At 44.4% G+C, this 19,739-nt stretch overlaps 1 long non-coding RNA gene across 4 annotated transcripts; it reads right to left on the bottom strand.

The window, feature by feature from the left end:
- Nucleotides 1–3,144: 3,144 nt before the first annotated feature.
- LOC117795798 lies at nt 3,145–19,730 on the bottom strand. 4 transcript variants are annotated; one of them, XR_004619952.1, is made up of 4 exons: nt 19,622–19,730; nt 10,402–10,549; nt 9,273–9,740; nt 3,145–4,578 (listed from the first exon to the last, which is right to left on the bottom strand). It is a non-coding gene; the product is annotated as an uncharacterized LOC117795798 (long non-coding RNA). The 4 variants fall into 4 exon arrangements; XR_004619954.1 differs by lacking the exon at nt 3,145–4,578 and adding an exon at nt 6,563–7,289; XR_004619951.1 differs by lacking the exon at nt 3,145–4,578 and adding an exon at nt 6,563–7,547.
- Between the last annotated feature and the right edge of the window lie 9 nt (nt 19,731–19,739).

A 19,739-nucleotide genomic window follows, 5' to 3' on the forward strand; every position in this document is an offset into this window, starting at 1 on the left:
ATCCTATGAGCCTCGTTTTACAGAGGAGGAAAGTGAGGCACAGAGAAGTTAAGTGACCTTGGCCAAGGTCCTCTAGCTAGTAAGTGGTGGGGTCGAAATTCGAACCTATCCTGCCTGGCTCCAGAGTCTATGCTCTTAGTGATAAGGTCATGATACCATGATGATGATAAAGACAACAGCACAGCAAGCATTTATCAACCCAAGCACTTTATAGGCATCATCTCATTCATCTGCATGATAATCATTTTTACTAGAGCAGGAAAATGAGGCTCAAAGATGTCAAGTCATTGGTCCAAGGTCACATCTCTACCTAGGAGACTGAGGCACAGGGCGGAGCCCAAGAAAGCCTGTAATGCCCTGCTGTCACCTAGTTTATCCTAAATATTCATGGTAGTTTTACATAAAGTTCCTTAATATACCCTTGCTTCCCCTGCTATAAATGTTGTTTTAATTTACTTACCATTGAGCAAATAGATGCATCAGGAAGATAAGGTTCTGAATTTGCCCTCCCTCCCCCACGTGATGCTATCAGGAACTCCTGAGCACAGGAGTTCACCCTTTCAGACTGCTAAGTCTGGCTCTTGAGGAATCATTGTCCTTCCTTCTACCAGATAGCAAAAGTTCTGTGGCCCATGGGCTTCCCTTTTTGCTTTGGCTGCCAGGAAGCTCGGAGCTACACTTTCTGCTAAGTACCAGTTGCCACATTAGCCTCCCTGGTTCAGCAAATTCTTTGTCACTCTTCCATGAAATTCTTTTTTAAAGATTTTACTCACTTGAGAGAGCGAGTGAGAGAGGCAAGTGAGCACTGAGTGGAGGGGGAGGGGCAAAGGGAGAGGGAAAAGCAGACTCCCCACTGAGCAGGGAGCCTGACTGGGTGGGGGTGGGGGAGTGCTGGATCCTAGGATCCCGAGATCACAACCTGAGCTGAAGGCAGATGCTTAACCAACTGAGCCACTCAGTCACTCCTCCATGAATTTTTATTCCTTCTTTTTCCTCAAAGTGTCTTGTTCATGATTTGATTTTACGAAGCAGAATATGATGTGTCTTGAGGGAAAATTCAAGTGTCTGAATTCAGGGAAGTAAGACCTTAGAAATTTGATCAGGCTGGAAAATCTGGTCCCTGTAGAGGCTGCTTTTAGGCCATGGAAATTTGAGCAAGGCAAAAGGACCTACAGTGACCACCTAGCTGATGCAAACCGGCTTTTAAGAGACCCAACTCGAAATAGCCATCAGCCCTAACTGACCAGTTACAACCAAGCACAGTTCCTAAGATTACCAAAAACAAAAACAAAAACAAAACAGTACAGTTCCATACGTCCCCATACTCCCTTACTCCACCCTATAACTATAGCTCTTCACCACTGTCTCCTGGCAGACCATCTCTCCTTTGCGGTCCTGCTGCTGCTCCCTTGCAGTGTATTCAATAAACTTCTATCACTTTTGTTCTGCCTTGGGTGACTCTTTCAACCCTGACGCTGCCAGCCCCCACCCAACTGGGATGCCCCACAGTCCCTATTCTGTAATGCGTCCAGGGAGCCCTTGTCACAGCAGTTGCACTCAAGCGTGTAGTCATTCCCTCCACAAATATGAATTGTACACCCACTGCATGCTAGGCACTTCAATGGCATCAGAAATATGGTGGCACATAAGACAGACATTGGCCTGCTCTTTGCATTTTTCACTTATTGATATGTCTGGGAAAGAGCCTCCTATCAACATAGGTCTAGCCCATGCTTTGTAACAGTCTACATTGTATGGCTGCACTGTAATAAATTTAACTGCTATTAACAGATATATATGCTATTTCTAATTTTTTGTTATAAAAACAATGGTGCAGCAAAAATCCTTATTCCTACAGATTTGCACACAAGTTTGAACATAGTTTGTATGATAGCTTCCTAGCAGTGGAGTCGCTAGATCGAAGACTATGTCTCTGCCCAAGTTCCCCCCATAAGGCTGCTGCAGCTTACACCCCCACCACTAACCATCTCCAAAAGGGCCCATTTCCCCGCACCCTTGCCAACTCAGCATCTTTTTAAACACTTGGTTTTTTTCTTTTTGAATTTCTGGGTGAAAAATGGTACACTGTGGTTTTTATTTGCTTCTCTCTTTTGAGTTTTTATGATAAAGAAATTTTCAAACACATGACACGCAAACAAATTAGCTCAATGAACACCCCTGTATCTGTCACTTAAATACAATCATTGGTTAGAACTTGCCATGTTTGTTTAATTTGGGAAGGAGGGTTTGAAGTATTTTGAAACAAATTATAGGCTTCATAATATTTCATTCATGAAATACTTCAGTATTAGATACTTTCTAAGTCATTTTCTTGCATAAACAACACACTTTTCACATTTAAAAAATTAGTAAAGCCCTGATATCTAGTTCATGTTCCCATTTCTTCTGTTGTACCAGAAATGTCTGCATAGTGAGTCTGAACCAGGATCCACACAAGGACCATGCCATGAATTCTGTTGTTACCTCTCAAGTCTCTTTTAATGGAGAATGGTCCTCATTCCCTTATATATATTTTCCCCACCATGTTAACTCATGGAGTTGTCCTGTACAATGTTCTGCTTGGGGGTCTGATTGGTCACTGTCACACCTTTTAACGTGTACTCTCCTCTGTGTTTCTTATAAACTAGTACTTAGGTCTAAAGGATAGACTAGATTCAGGTGAAGCATCTGGGGCGCAAGAATTTAACTAATCCTTTGTGGGTGGAGCCGTGTGCTTCATTTTGCCTCCAGTCCAGAGATCCACAATGTCTTGGTGTCCCACTATTAATGATGCCATGTTTGATTTGAGGTGCTGACCACCACTCTCCATGTTAAATGTCCATTTTTCCTCTTCCCACCAGGACCTTATGGGTATCCGGTTTCTCATCCACTGATGAGATGGTTTTTGGCTGGACCAATTATCAGGGGCTGTAAAACCATTTTCTAATTTTGCCGTTTCATGTGCATTTATCAGCTAGCATTCTTTGAGTTTCATCTTTTCAACCATCTCAAATCCATTTTAATTTCTTTCCCAGCGAATGGTCTGTATTTCCTTGTGGACCTGGGCAGCAGAGCTGGCTTTGGGATCCAGGTCTACCTGACCCCCAGATACACTTGAGCTCTTTTCTCCACACACCACTGCCTCCACAGATAGCAGAGGCCGAACGGGCCACGGCCATGGGTGGGCTGCGGTGGGGGTGGAGGACATCCTTCAGCCTGGAAGGATCACTCGGGAGATTTTGTTTCCAAGTTTGGGGCAGGATGAATGGTTCTCCTGGGAGTTAGAAGTTGCCCGAAGAAACTTGCCGTGAAAAATCCTAAGAGTGAACACATCTAATGTCTACATCCACCACCTGAGGGCCTGTGGGCTCAGGAAGCTACAGGGGCCCCAGAAATGCCATAAGGGTGTGGTGGGGAGCATGGTGGATCAGGAGAGCATGTGTGCCACCTAATGTACAGCCGGCTGCTCCTTGTCCCGGTCAGTCACTCCCAGAGTGGACTGCAAGCTTGGCTGCCAGCTATTCCAGGTTTTCAAGAACCTGGAGATCCAGATGTTCACGTGAAATCTCTCATTTTATGATGTGTTAAGAAAAAAAAAACTGGCTTGCACAGAAATAACAAAACATACTTGTGGGTTGGATCTAAGCCCTCACATTGTCACTTTGCAGCCTCTGCATGAGATAATTTTTGCCACAATCCTAGGGGCGGTATGTTAGTTAACATAGCACTAGCTACTGTAAGAGAGAAACCACAGTGGCTTTACACAGTTTATTTTTCACTCACATAAAGTCCAATTAGCAGTAGGTGGGGGCAAGGGCAGGGAGTTCTCTGTCAACCTTCCCATGTGGCTTCCAAGATCACCCAGGCATTGCGATCCAACGGGCACACAGTGAAGAGAGCAGAGGACCTTGTGGGAGGTTTTAATGGGTAGCAGCCCTCCTTAGTTATGTCCTTGTTCCACTGGTCAGAACTCAGTCCTGTGGCCACCTCACCAAAATGCAAAGGAGAGCTGGGAAATGTAGTTTCTGACCTGTGGCAGCCAGTTTCCAACAAGAACCGTCCTATAGACTAGCTATGCAGACTTCTGGGGCATTTATCCATCTCTGCCCCATGCAATTACCGTCCTCCCCATTTTACAGATGAAGAAATGAATCTGAGAGGCTAAGTGACCTTTGAGGTCTCGCAGCAGGAGCATTGTCTTTGCTGACTCCAATCCAGGGACCTTTCCTCTCCCTCTGTGTTTCCCAACCTTGCCATTTCCTAAGAATCACCCGTGGCACTTGTTAAACATACAAGTCCCAGAATGTCCGGGGGAGAGTGTGGTAACCTGTATTTTCGTCAAGAATCCCAGATGATTCTTCTCTCAGACTCTGCATCAGGGGCCGCACCTCAGAATCATCGGGGGAGCTTTGTGAAATGCTGATCCCTTGGCCCTAGCCCCTAGAAATTCTGATTCAGTGGGTCTTCAGGGAGGGGCCCTGACACTGACATTTTATAATACTCCCAGGTGACTGTGATGTGCCACCAGGGCTGGGAACCTCTGCTCCCACACCAAATTAGGCTGGTAAGTTTTTCAAACTAAAGCAGCAAGAGAAAGAGAGAGAGAGAGAGAGAGAGAGATGAGTGAGAGTCAGCATTTTAAAAAACTCTTCAAATAATTCTAATGTGCAGTCTAGGTTGAGACCTTCTCAATAAATGGACCAGAAGACTGAATCAGTAGGTTTGGGGTAAGCCAAACTTTCGGTATTTTTAAAGCTCCTCCAGGGTATTACGATACCACTGCCCTAGGGCTCTGCTACTCAAAGTATCCTCTGAAGTATCAGCACATCTCTGGGAGCTTGTAAGCAGAATCTCGGGTTCTACCCTAGACCTGCAGAATTAAAATTCCCAGGAGACAAACAAGCTCTAGGCACACAGGCTCTTTTTTGGGAGGACAGCAGATTAGGTCCTCCAATCAGGGCTGGCTCATCTTCTCTCCATCCCTATCCACCCTCCCGGAGCTTGCAGGAGGTTTTCTAGTGTCACTAGCATAATCTGTCCTCAAAGGTCTGGGCCTTGCTGCCCCCGTGCCGTGGCCATCTGTTCATGGATACTTCGTTTGGTCTGGGCATGCGCATGGTCTGATGAATCAACAGGGGACTTGAAGGCCCTTTCTGCCAGGGAAGGACATCACAGATGCTGGGTACTGTCTTGGGGGCAGACCATGGGATTGGTTGCTTCACCTGAAGATCTAAAGCTCTTTAGATCTGCAGTTTAGAAAAGAAAGCAGACTTGTTTTGTGAGGTTCTGGGACCAATCAGAGGATGCTATAGGGAGGGAGGTTGAGTTCAATATAGGGAAAAGTTTCCAACAAGCAGGGGCCGAATCAAAGGTTGTAAGCTTCCTGTTCCCCGAAGAGGACAAGCAAAAGTTGAATGGCCTTCATGCAGGGGCACTCAGAGGCACCATCTGGATTGGACGTGAGCAGGAAGGGGTACTCCCCTCAAGGCTGAAACCAGCAGGCCCTCAGAGGCTGGGAGGCGGGGTCTAGGAGCAGAGCTCAGGGAGGGAGATGATTCAGGGTTCTAATGCACCAATCACGTGTGAAGGCAGTTTGCTTAAACACAAATGACTGTTTGTGTGTGAAATAATTTCCATGTTGGTCTCCAATAGTTTGAAAGCCGTGAGGTCAGTGGCTGGGCTGCCTGCGGAGTACACAGCATCTGGCACAGATATAACAGCAACTGTCCAGTAAATATTTGTTAACTTAAATGCAAACGGCTGACGGTGAGCATTAATCTATTTGTCTCTCATTGGTAATTTTTGTACTCTGTGGGGCAATTTGGCATCCTTTTGTGCCCTTTAAAGCATCTTTGTCAGGTGTTCAAATTGTCCCTTTTTCTGCTTGCTTTCTCATTAAGTGCTAATTCTTTTTCATCCAACTTGTATCTGCATGGCACTCTTTGTAATGGAAAAACAACTCATATATCCTAAATGGCCCATGAAGGGGGGGGGGTGTTATTAAATCATTCAGGGGCTCTCCTCTGCAAAGCCCAACCACCAATCCAAGAACACTGTACCTGGAAGCATCCCAACAAGAGGCCAACAGCATGGTCCCCAGGTGACTGTTCTCTATGAACTACTTTGTGCTTGACTCTATCTTGTGGGGTTTTTTTTCCCCCTCTGTTCTGAACATCTATTACTTTTGAATAAGAAAAACTAACCAGCAGGAACTGGACTGGTTTTAACTCTATTTTAGATCTCTAACTTATTTTAGCCAGCTTTATCTAGTTGGCACTGCACACGGAAAAACAGAGTGAATGCTTCCAATAACCAGAAAACTGCACACGGAAAAACAGAGTGAATGCTTCCAATAACCACTTAACAAGAAAGCTGAGATCCAGAGAAATAAAATGATTTATCTGTCATAGGATACATGAGGCAAGAGCAGAACTCAGGCCCTGACTTGCAGGTGGGTGTTCTTTTTTTTAAAGATTTTACTTATTTGAGAGAGAGAGAGGGAGAGAGAGGGAAGGGGGAGGGTAAGAGGGAGAAGCAAGCTCCCTGCTCACTCAGGGCTCAATCCCAGGACCCTGGGATTATGACCTCAGCCGAAGGCAGACACAGACGCAGACGCTTAACGACTGAGCCATCCAGGTGCCCCTGAGAGTTCTCTCTTATATATCACTCCCTGCCCTTCCTGCTGTGAACCTGTTTTCTCTAAGTCTGCAATGCAGGGCTGTCTCAGGCATTCATGGCCTCACAGGTTGGATATTTCATTTTACTGACAGGATCTGAGTAGATTCCAGAGTGGAGACAGCCATCAGACCAGGCAGCCTCCACATATGTCTTTGCTTACTGGGAAACCACAACAGGCTGCAGATCAAATGCACAGAACTTCTGGCAGAAGCCTGTCCCTGGCACCAGGGCCACTTTGAAAGTCTATTGGGTGATCTGCAAAAGTTACAGGCAAGTCTGTGCCATTTCTGCCACGTGGGACATTTTCTTGGGAGTATCCAGGATTGCTGAGAAGTTCTCCATGGAGGCTTCCTCCAGTCCGGCTCTGGCTTCTCTGAGCCAAGTGAAAGGTGTAGGGCACTTCTCCAGGAGACCTGGCCATGCCGAGCAGGGCTTAGGCCTGGGCTCTACTCCTTTTCCATTTGATAGGACCCAGCAGAGGGAATGTGAAAGAAATCAAGCTGTGCCAGAACCTACGCCAGCAGCTTCAGGCTCTGTAGAAGCACCAGGGGCTTGGCTCAGCTGAGACAGGCTGGAAAATTCACAGGGTGAAAGGATCTCAGGTTTCACAGCTGAGAAATGAGCATAAGGATTTTTTTATTGTATTTTTTTTCTGGCATCTGGGCAGATGAGTCCATGGTGGCTGTTCTGGGTGTCCTAAGGTCAGCTACAGAATACATTTCATTGTGGGGCTCTGGTATGTGATAAAGAGTATCTCTGGGCTAAGATGATTCTTGGAGGTGGTTCCTGGGTTGGGATGTCCACTGGGAGAAGGTGCTTTGGAAGTGCAGTAGAGAAATTTTGAAGGCCAGAGGATGAAAGACTTGTACCTAAAGCACTGACAGGTTAGTAAGGCTCACCCTGAGGAATTCTTTCTACACCTTATAAGGGAAAGACAAACAGGCACTTACGTGACTAAATCTTAAGAACAGATTGCATAGTAATAATCAAAGAGGTGTTGATTAAAAAAAAATCTTCGGGGGCTTTTCAAGAAAATTATAAAAATAATATACATTAATCATAACAAATTCAAATAACACATAATGTAAGAAATAAATATAACTCCATTCTCCTGAAGAAGTACAAAATAAAACAAGGTATCATTTTTCACACTACCAGATAGGCAAGCTTAAAAAAATGGTCATCTCCAGCACTGGCAAGCGTGTAGGCCAGGGTTTTTTAACCTTAGCAGTACGGACACAATTCTTTGCGGTGGGGGCTCCCCTGTTCATTGTAGGGTGCTTAGCAACATCCCTGGCCTCTACCCCCTAGATGCCAGGCACATCTCCAGCACTACCTCCCAGGCTGTGACAACCAAGAATGTCTCCAAGCATTGTCAAATGTCCCCGGAGTGGGAGTGGGGGGTGGGGTGCAAAACGACCCCCTGCTAAGAGCCATTGTAGGCAAATGGACACCCCAAACACCACTGGTAGGAGTAGAATCTGGCAGTTTAACATACTTATCAGATAATAACATTTGTGTCACAGAGTTCCTGAGTGGCTCAGTCAGTAAGCGTCTGCCTTTGGCTCAGGTAATGATCTCAGGGTCCTGGGTTCAGGCCCCGCGAACTGCTCAGCAGGGAGTCTGCTTCTCCCTCTCCCTCTGACCCTCCCCTCCTGCTCATTCTCTCTCTCTCCTCTCAAATAAATAAATAAATAAATAAGTCTTTAAAAAAATTTTGTGTCACAAGGAACTTCACTTCAGAATACATTTACAGGAGTACAAACTTGTTCAAGCACTAAGGATAATAATGGATAATGGCACTAGTGGTTAAAGTAGCACTATTGGTAATATTTTAACTGGTGATGATATAAATAACATTGACAGGAAGTTGGTTAAATATCTACCTACCTATCTGGCTGCAAAATGCCCAGACATACAACTGAATTAGGTCTGATATAGAGAGGTCTTCAAGATAAAATGTTATTGCCGGGGCGGGGGGCACTTGGGTGGCTCAGTCAGTGGAGTGTCTGCTTCAGGTTATGATCTCAGGGTTCTGGGATCGAGTCCCACATCGGGCCCCCTGCCTAGCAGGGAGTTGCTTGTCCCTCTTCCTCTGCTCCCCCCTCCATTCCTATGCTCTCTCTCAAATAAATAAATAAATAAATAAATAAATAAATAAATAAATAATCTTAAAAAAAAACTGTTATGGGGAAAAAAGCAAGGTGCAGAAGAGTGTAGATAACATTTCTGTAAAATTTAAAGAACAAAACTGTATGAATAAGAGGATATGTGTGTGTGTGTGTATATATATATATAGAGAGAGAGAGAGAGAGAGAGAGAGAAATATGTACATCAAAATATGTATGGATACATGTTTTTAAAGCCTGGAATAAACTGCACAAAATCACAAACTGTGGCTATCATTCTGCAGAGTAGGATAGAGGGGTACGGGGGGGAACATCTGGGATTTTCCGTCTCTACTTTAAATATTTCAGAATCACTTGTATCATTTTACAACAAGGATGTTGCAAAATAATAAAGATAAAAATAAGTAGAAAAGGAAAAAAGAAGGAAAAGAAAGGAACCGTGGTTGGAGTCCTGCCTGCTCTCACCTGGAGTAAGTAAACCTGGCTGAAAGGCTTGCCCTGCCCTTCGAAGATCCCAAGGCAGCATCAGAGGCACCACAGCACCAATCTTCTAGTTGGCAGAGGGGGTAGTTATTTCCATCCTGCAAATGGGGAGACTGAGACTCAGGGAGTGCCATGATTTGCCCAAGGGCCCACATCTCTGGAGTCCCGGTGGCCACGCCCCCAAATCTCAGGAGCAGATCCAGCCACAGGCTCTCACCATAGGCCTCACAAGCCTGCCCTGTTCAAGTGCTCCCACTTGGGGCCTCTACTCCTTCAACTCTTCTTCAGCTCTTACTCCTTCTAGCAAAGCTGGTACTCCTCTCCCATGGTCATTTTGCTCCTTCCGGCTCTCCTTTGCTGAAGGCATCATGCTTTAGGAAGAGGAGGGTTTTGAGATCCAAACCTGTCACTCACCAGCTCATCCAGCGGCTTCACCTCCCTGGGTCTCATCTGTAAAATGGAGATAAATGTACCTAACTTCCAGAATTGTTTTGAGGCTCAAAGGAATCATGTTTGTGAATGCATGTTGTAAAACAGAAAGCACTTAAAAATATTAGTTGATTTTATTTTAGCAAAATAAAACTCTAGCTCTCCCTGTGGGGTTACAGTAACACTGCTGGGGTCACTACAAGGGAGAAGACATTGAATGGAAATCTGAACCTGAAACATTGTACAAAGATTTGCAATATATGGCAATATGTTGAGAAGGCCACACAGAGAGTTCAAAAAACGGGTCAGTCCATCTAAGCTAGTACCTTACCTGAGCCAGGTTCCCGTCGAACCTTTTACTGGGCTCTGGGACCTGTGCTGTCACCAGGGAGAGGTGCCAAAATGCTAACCATCTTAGGGCAGGGGAGCAGGGAAACAAGAAAACCCAATGGAGTGTATTGCCAGCACCATGGATTATACTTCTATTCACAGGAACACGGACTGGGCAGGAAGCAAGTTAGTATGGCTGTCCAGGGCTTACGGGAGTGTTCAGTTAATTTATTGACATTATAAAAAGTAACGTATGCAGAAGCACCCGGGGCAAGGTTCCATCTCCTACCACCCCAGTGAAATGTGGTGAAAGTGACCTTGTCAAGAATGGCAGCAACAACGGCAAATTTACGGCAAACTTAAACAAGCTCATCTCACTGCTGGAGTCGGTGGTGAGGTGGGCCCTGAGTGTATGTGCTTGATAACCTTGCCTTTATGCGATTTCTCAGGACATTTACTGGAGACTTTACACAGCTCATCCCCTCTTCAGGTGTAAAATTCTAAGAAAATAATGAGACTCATAGTCAGATGTAGATACAGACACATACAATACACATGCTTTAAATGTACATATACACATAAATAAGCATTTTCAGCTCAGAGTGATTACAGCAAACATACATACCCCAACCGTCCAAAAATAGAGGAACAGGCAATCACAGAAGAAATGAAAAATGGGACTAAATCACTTTGACGACGATGCCCTGGAGAAGCTGTCTGGGAATTCCTGGCAGCTGGCAGAGGCTCTGGTCTCCAGTCTGAGAAGGCCTGGTTATTCAGCATTCCTGTTGGTTGACTGACCTTTCTGATATCCTTTCCATGACAGTCACAGATTTTTCTCCCCTCAGACACAGCGTCATTCTGGAAGAGCATGTGAGATGAGAGGAGTGGGAGGCAAGGCCCCTGAGGACCAGCATCTGGGTAGAGGAGGAACCATTGAGAGCAGGGCCACAGAAGCCAGAAGAGGACTGGAGTTAAGAAGGAGGTCAAACCCAAGTTACTTGTGACCTCGGCAAGAAGTGTTTCAGTGGGGATGGAAGTCAGCCTGCAGTGGGCTGAAGAGAGAGAGAATTGAAGAAGTAGAGATATTGACTATGGTTTTAAGGGGGAGGAAAGGACAGGAGCTTTACGGGGGATCTGGGTAGAAGGGGGCTTTGTGGGTTTGGGTTTTTTCCCATTGTTTCTGTATTTTAAAGGATGCAAAAAGATACCGTAGGTGTTTGCATGTATGGAAAAATGGAATGAGTCCCCTGAGAACAGGGGCAAGATGGGAACCAAAGTGGTGTCAAAGTAGGGACTGGTCTCAGAGAAAAGGGGAAGGAATGGCTGTAGAGATGGGCCAAGAAGAAAGGACACAGAAAAAGACCTCAAATCCAACGGCTTCTGAGGACACAGATGTACCTTTCTGGTGAAAACTTCTCTTTTTCCCTTGGATAGAATTAGATGCTCATGAATGTATAAGCAGAGAATGAAGAAATACTTTGGCAAATTATAGCTAAATGTCAACGCTTGAGAGGGAAGATTGGTTAAGAGACCATTAGGGCAAGGAAAGAATTTTTGGAATTAGGCTGAGCCAGGAAACCATAATACAACAATTCAAATGTAGAGTTAAGTTGAAGACTTATCAAGACTTAACTCAAATTAAAAAACTCAATATAGCCATTGTGAACTGGCAGATACAGTAAGTATGAGTACCTAAATGCTTAGCTCAACAGCCTTGAAGCACGGGCTCTTCACATTTACGGTTGTTGTTTTGCATAGGTCAAAATATAATGTCCAGGCTGCCCCACCCAGTCCCATGTATCTTCCTGTGCCTTGGATACCTGCATGGGGCCGCCCTACAGATCTCTCAAGTTCCGTGAGTGTAAACTCAGCTCCTCATTCAGAGCCATCTCACTTCAGGCAGGCAGTGAGATCAGCCTTCAGACAGGCTGCCTTGGTTCAAATTCCAGCCACACCACTTACTAGCTGTGCAACCTCAGACAAGTTACTGAACTTCTCTGTCAGTTTCCTCATCTGGAAAATAAAGATAACGGTACACTGCTGAGAGGATTAGACTTAGTTTGCTGACACACAGTAAGAACTATAAAAGTATGAGCTTTTATTATTATACCCCATTTAAATGTTGTTCTCCATCTGTTCCCTGACAATCTGATTCAGTAGGGTGACATCAGAAATAGGCAACAATACCCAGTCAGTCGCTCAAACCAGAAAGCAGATTTTCATTAACCACTTTCGCTCACTGCCCATCCTGTTCACATTTAATCTCTCACCAAAGCCCGATGTAGTAAACTTTCAATCTGCTACCCTGCTCTCCAGTCCTATGGCCACCTGCTCTTTAGATCACTGACAACGCAGGCCCAGATCACTGTGCCATCCAGCCTGTAACCAGAGTAATTGTTCTAAAGTAAAATGGTCGTTTCTCTTCACTTCCACAGTCCCCACGATTCTGAAAATAACCCTTCTGCCAAGGCCTCTAAGAGGAAGACCCTTCATTACAGGATTCCTGTTATCACCTGCATTTCAAACTCCTGATGGCCCAAACTCTTCCCAATTCCCCAAACTTACTGGCTTCCTGGATTTCCCTCCCTAGTGAATGGTGCCACCTACTGGCCACTCATTCACTCAGGCCAGACATCTCTGAGGAGCACGTTCAGCTAAATCCTGCTAATCCTAAATGCTGTGGCCCCTCAGGCGCCTCTCCCCCGTTCAGACACTGTTCCAGTTCTCCAGCCTTCATTTACATTAATTCAAATGTCTTCAAACTGGCCTCTCTTACATTCCCCTTCTTCCTCATCCACTAACAAGCTGCCAGAGTGATAGAAATAGTCCACCGTAAATCACTATTTTGCTTAAGGGCAAAATTGAAGCTATTTAACACAATTCCCTCCTTGAGCTGGCTTGGACTCTCTCCAGTCTCACCTTCGTCCTTTCCCACTTCCCAGGTCAATGTCTGACTTTCAAGTTTAGACAGAACCTCCTCCAGGAAGCCTTGTCTGAGACATCCCCCTGCACCTCCAGACCAGGCTAGGCAACCCTTCTGGGTGCCCCAGGGTTTCTGGTGCCTCCGCACTGGGCAAGCAGCAGGTATTCACTGAAGTCTGTGGAAAGAAGAGTGGGAACTGAGGACAAGCAAGGCAACCAGACACGCTGAAGTCCCATGGCAGAGACCAGGACGCAGCTCTCTTCTCTCTCCCAGACTTCCAAAAGGACACCACACATTTACTCCCTATTACCACACTGCTTTGATAACAGAAGTATTTCATAACAGGATAAGGTGGGGGATTAAAAATATTTAAATAGTTTCTGGCACATAGTGAACTTTCAATGGTTTCACTTGACAAGTAATTACTGAGTGCCAACTCTGTGCCAGGCAAGAGTCTGGGCCCTGGGGACAGACTGTATTTTCATCAACTCTAAGACACCGTTATTTTAAAGACTCCTCATTTATCGTAGGTATAATCAAGAAAAAAAAATGCTACCAGGACACAGGTGTCAATTATAAGACACATCTATTTTTTCAGAGTGCTTAACTGTAGGAAATATCATCTAGGAGTCAATGAGAAAAGTAGTGATAAACAAAAGAGACAAAGTCTCTGTTTTCAGCTCACTTCTATTCTAGTGAGGGGAATGGTAACGAATATATGTTATCAGGTAGTGGTAAGTGCTATAATAAAAAGAAAGTTCAAGGGACACAGATGAAGGGGTCTTCTGGGGTAGCCAGGAAAGGCCCTGCTGGGGAACCACATGAGCAGACTTGAATGTAGAGGAGAGTTGTGGGTAAACAACCTTCCAAGTAGAAAGAACATCAAATACAAAAGACTTGAGAGGGAAATGTGCCTGGTAAGTCCAAGAATAGGCAAGTCAAATGCAGCTGGAACACAGTCCCACATCCTAGGCAGCACATTTCCTCAAGCCCAGTGAATTTCCCAGGTGAAAGCAAGCATGCCTGGTCTAGTTAGGGTGTGTAAGGAGAAGATGGGTTGAGACTAAGAAAAGTGGCCTAACTCAGTGACTAGGAAGGTGGGTGTAGGGTCAAATGGCCTAAATTTGAATCCCAATTCTGCCACTTACAAGCTGTGTAACCTTGAATGACTTATCTAACTGCTCTGATTCTTAGTTTACTCAGGTGTAAAATGGACAAAATAAAAGCAACTGCTTTGCAAGTTGAATTAAATTAAGATTAAATGAGGCAGTCCTTGTAAATAAAGATACAAATGATCATTATCATCACCATCTTCTACTCCAAAATCATTTCTCAAATTGTATCAAGGTAAGGAATGATGTTTTTGAGCCTTAAAACACTTAAGACGACTATTCCAGATTACCAGCTGGTAGGATGGCAGCCACACTGTTGGGAAAATAAATTTTTTTGAAGGTTTTGAACTTGTCTTCTTCAAAGTTATTTTTTAAAATCAAAGTTATCCTCCTATGTATATTGTTTTTGCAGTATAATTTGATGAAATTAAGTCTCCTCTACTCAGTCAGTTATAAGATACATGGAATAGGAAGCGCTGCTAAAGGAATTTAAGCTACGATAGCTTCCTGATGAAATGACATTACTACGTGCATTAAGTTAATACCTAGCCAATTTCCTAAGTACATAAAGTCTGCACATAAGTTCAGGGCTTTTTCTATGGCTGGAAAGACCCTGTGTTGCTAATACAGGAGGCATATCTGGCTTTTTGTTCCCTCAGATCACATGTTTTCTAGCTTCTCTATCTCATTCCATCATGAGGTGCCACACAATAAGCCAGGCCTGTCTGTCATGACTTGAAATTTCAGGCCACAGCAAGTGGTGTGAGTTAATGGACTTCGTAAGTATTCCCCAGAGGTTCTTGCCTTCCAAATACTCTCTGAGGAATGAGCCACATTCTCAGAAAGCATCTGACTTTATGATGGAGATATGCTTACATGAAGCACTTAAAAAATTTTTGGCTGTTAGTATTTAATGCCATAATGGAAGGAAGTAGGTAGAATGAAGAATTCATCAAAACTGTATTTAGCACCTACTAACCTCCAGGAATTGCTGGGCTTTGGGGATTCATTACTGATCTATAGTCCTTGCCCTCAAGTACGTGCGAGTTTTATCCGAAGCACTATTTTCTTTTTTTTTTTTTAATTATTATGTTAGTCACCATACAGTACCTCCCCGGATTCCGATGCAAAGTTCGATGCTTCATTAGTTGCGTATAACACCCAGTGCACCATGCAATACGTGCCCTCCTTACTACCCATCACCAGTCTATCCCATTCCCCCTGAAGCACTATTTTCAAATGACAGCTTAATAACAAGTCTTGATGCAACTCACTTTGCAACTCCTGAGGAAAAAATGCACCATATTTTCCTCTTTTTTTTATTCTTTTCCAAGAGATGCTGAGAAATGGGCAGCAGAAGATGGACAGGCTTTTGAGACAAATTAAATGCTGACTCAGTAACTTACTAGCTTTGGGCGATAAGACAAAGAACAAGGGATCGAACACCTGACTCCCAGGCATCCTCATCTGTAAAATGTATAAAGTCACAAGAATATTAAATCAGAGAATATGCACATTGCTGCACAGAAGAGGATAGCCATTGTTATTAGTATCATTAAGTCTGATGTTGGAACTTCACAATTAATAGTTTTTTTTCATCCCGTCAGTTAATGAGCCTTTGGTAGGAACAAGGAGAACTTAAAATGTTTCACCCAGGGCCCACTACATGCTTTATGTTTAACATCCTTATACAATGACTTGTAGATTCCATTCCCAGACATGGGTCAGGCATTCCAAGGTCTGGCTGTAGTTAAGTTGGACAGACTAAACTATTTCCAGCAGCCTATCTAGTTAGGTGACTATACCCGAGTATCAGGGCGGGTGGGAGTGGGAGGGCCCAGTTTTGGCTCAGGTAACAACCCCCCTCCCCCGTGTTGGGCCAGAACCAACTCTAGCCAATTCTTTTAAGGAAAGCTATCTTTTCCACAAAGCTCAGAGAAGTACAAACGTTTAACTGGGGCACGGTGAGCGCGGAGCGGCACAGCTACTTCAGCAGAACCAGCCCTGGTGATGGGGCGGGGAGGCTGGTTTGCAACTGTTGCACACATCACCCCTTCTCTGCCTTTCATCTGAGCAACTGTCAGAGTCCTACAAATGGAAATATCCCTTAAAATCACCTACTTCGGTGAACTGCCCCATAAACATTTTTGCAAAATTTAGTACGTATGTGCATTTCTCCGTCGAGTTCTCACTAGATTTTCCAAGGGGTCCGTGCCTGTAAAAATGAGATTCGCTGATATAGTCCACTTCCTCACTTAACAGTTGGAGAAACTGGCCCAGAAAGGTAAAAGCAGTCGTCTCAAGTCAAACAGAGGCATTACAGCCATTCCAATTTCGGCCTCACNAAAAAAAATGCTACCAGGACACAGGTGTCAATTATAAGACACATCTATTTTTTCAGAGTGCTTAACTGTAGGAAATATCATCTAGGAGTCAATGAGAAAAGTAGTGATAAACAAAAGAGACAAAGTCTCTGTTTTCAGCTCACTTCTATTCTAGTGAGGGGAATGGTAACGAATATATGTTATCAGGTAGTGGTAAGTGCTATAATAAAAAGAAAGTTCAAGGGACACAGATGAAGGGGTCTTCTGGGGTAGCCAGGAAAGGCCCTGCTGGGGAACCACATGAGCAGACTTGAATGTAGAGGAGAGTTGTGGGTAAACAACCTTCCAAGTAGAAAGAACATCAAATACAAAAGACTTGAGAGGGAAATGTGCCTGGTAAGTCCAAGAATAGGCAAGTCAAATGCAGCTGGAACACAGTCCCACATCCTAGGCAGCACATTTCCTCAAGCCCAGTGAATTTCCCAGGTGAAAGCAAGCATGCCTGGTCTAGTTAGGGTGTGTAAGGAGAAGATGGGTTGAGACTAAGAAAAGTGGCCTAACTCAGTGACCAGGAAGGTGGGTGTAGGGTCAAATGGCCTAAATTTGAATCCCAATTCTGCCACTTACAAGCTGTGTAACCTTGAATGACTTATCTAACTGCTCTGATTCTTAGTTTACTCAGGTGTAAAATGGACAAAATAAAAGCAACTGCTTTGCAAGTTGAATTAAATTAAGATTAAATGAGGCAGTCCTTGTAAATAAAGATACAAATGATCATTATCATCACCATCTTCTACTCCAAAATCATTTCTCAAATTGTATCAAGGTAAGGAATGATGTTTTTGAGCCTTAAAACACTTAAGACGACTTCCAGATTACCAGCTGGTAGGATGGCAGCCACACTGTTGGGAAAATAAATTTTTTTGAAGGTTTTGAACTTGTCTTCTTCAAAGTTATTTTTTAAAATCAAAGTTATCCTCCTATGTATATTGTTTTTGCAGTATAATTTGATGAAATTAAGTCTCCTCTACTCAGTCAGTTATAAGATACATGGAATAGGAAGCGCTGCTAAAGGAATTTAAGCTACGATAGCTTCCTGATGAAATGACATTACTACGTGCATTAAGTTAATACCTAGCCAATTTCCTAAGTACATAAAGTCTGCACATAAGTTCAGGGCTTTTTCTATGGCTGGAAAGACCCTGTGTTGCTAATACAGGAGGCATATCTGGCTTTTTGTTCCCTCAGATCACATGTTTTCTAGCTTCTCTATCTCATTCCATCATGAGGTGCCACACAATAAGCCAGGCCTGTCTGTCATGACTTGAAATTTCAGGCCACAGCAAGTGGTGTGAGTTAATGGACTTCGTAAGTATTCCCCAGAGGTTCTTGCCTTCCAAATACTCTCTGAGGAATGAGCCACATTCTCAGAAAGCATCTGACTTTATGATGGAGATATGCTTACATGAAGCACTTAAAAAATTTTTGGCTGTTAGTATTTAATGCCATAATGGAAGGAAGTAGGTAGAATGAAGAATTCATCAAAACTGTATTTAGCACCTACTAACCTCCAGGAATTGCTGGGCTTTGGGGATTCATTACTGATCTATAGTCCTTGCCCTCAAGTACGTGCGAGTTTTATCCGAAGCACTATTTTCTTTTTTTTTTTTTAATTATTATGTTAGTCACCATACAGTACCTCCCCGGATTCCGATGCAAAGTTCGATGCTTCATTAGTTGCGTATAACACCCAGTGCACCATGCAATACGTGCCCTCCTTACTACCCATCACCAGTCTATCCCATTCCCCCTGAAGCACTATTTTCAAATGACAGCTTAATAACAAGTCTTGATGCAACTCACTTTGCAACTCCTGAGGAAAAAATGCACACATTTTCCTCTTTTTTTTATTCTTTTCCAAGAGATGCTGAGAAATGGGCAGCAGAAGATGGACAGGCTTTTGAGACAAATTAAATGCTGACTCAGTAACTTACTAGCTTTGGGCGATAAGACAAAGAACAAGGGATCGAACACCTGACTCCCAGGCATCCTCATCTGTAAAATGTATAAAGTCACAAGAATATTAAATCAGAGAATATGCACATTGCTGCACAGAAGAGGATAGCCATTGTTATTAGTATCATTAAGTCTGATGTTGGAACTTCACAATTAATAGTTTTTTTTCATCCCGTCAGTTAATGAGCCTTTGGTAGGAACAAGGAGAACTTAAAATGTTTCACCCAGGGCCCACTACATGCTTTATGTTTAACATCCTTATACAATGACTTGTAGATTCCATTCCCAGACATGGGTCAGGCATTCCAAGGTCTGGCTGTAGTTAAGTTGGACAGACTAAACTATTTCCAGCAGCCTATCTAGTTAGGTGACTATACCCGAGTATCAGGGCGGGTGGGAGTGGAAGGGCCCAGTTTTGGCTCAGGTAACAACCCCCCTCCCCCGTGCTGGGCCAGAACCAACTCTAGCCAATTCTTTTAAGGAAAGCTATCTTTTCCACAAAGCTCAGAGAAGTACAAACGTTTAACTGGGGCACGGTGAGCGCGGAGCGGCACAGCTACTTCAGCAGAACCAGCCCTGGTGATGGGGCGGGGAGGCTGGTTTGCAACTGTTGCACACATCACCCCTTCTCTGCCTTTCATCTGAGCAACTGTCAGAGTCCTACAAATGGAAATATCCCTTAAAATCACCTACTTCGGTGAACTGCCCCATAAACATTTTTGCAAAATTTAGTACGTATGTGCATTTCTCCGTCGAGTTCTCACTAGATTTTCCAAGGGGTCCGTGCCTGTAAAAATGAGATTCGCTGATATAGTCCACTTCCTCACTTAACAGTTGGAGAAACTGGCCCAGAAAGGTAAAAGCAGTCGTCTCAAGTCAAACAGAGGCATTACAGCCATTCCAATTTCGGCCTCACATTCCCGGCCCTGGCCGTGATAACCTCCTCCGCTTTTCTGCAGGCCAGGAGACGAGCGCTTGCGTTCGAGCTCTGGAGACGTCGCAGGCCGTCAGGTTCCTTCGCACCAAGGAGACTCGGGCCAAGAGCTCAGCGGGTGCCACGAAGATTCCCCCACCCTGGCCTCGGTCCCCGGAACTTCCGTTGCCATGGTGACTCCAGGGCAAGCACCAGGCCCAGGGAGACCTTGGGAAGTGAGGCGGCTGGGCGACTGGGAAGAACAGCGCCTACTCACTCACCTGACAGAGAGGAAGCGGGCACGCCCCAAACGCCGGTCCCGAGCAAACCCACGGAGGACGGAGGACTAAGCGAGGAGAATAACAGGAAATGACGTAGACGCACGTGCTTCCTAGAGGG

Source organism: Ailuropoda melanoleuca, chromosome 13, assembly GCF_002007445.2.
Source record: "Ailuropoda melanoleuca isolate Jingjing chromosome 13, ASM200744v2, whole genome shotgun sequence".
In the NCBI taxonomy this organism is placed as follows: Eukaryota; Metazoa; Chordata; class Mammalia; order Carnivora; family Ursidae; genus Ailuropoda; species Ailuropoda melanoleuca.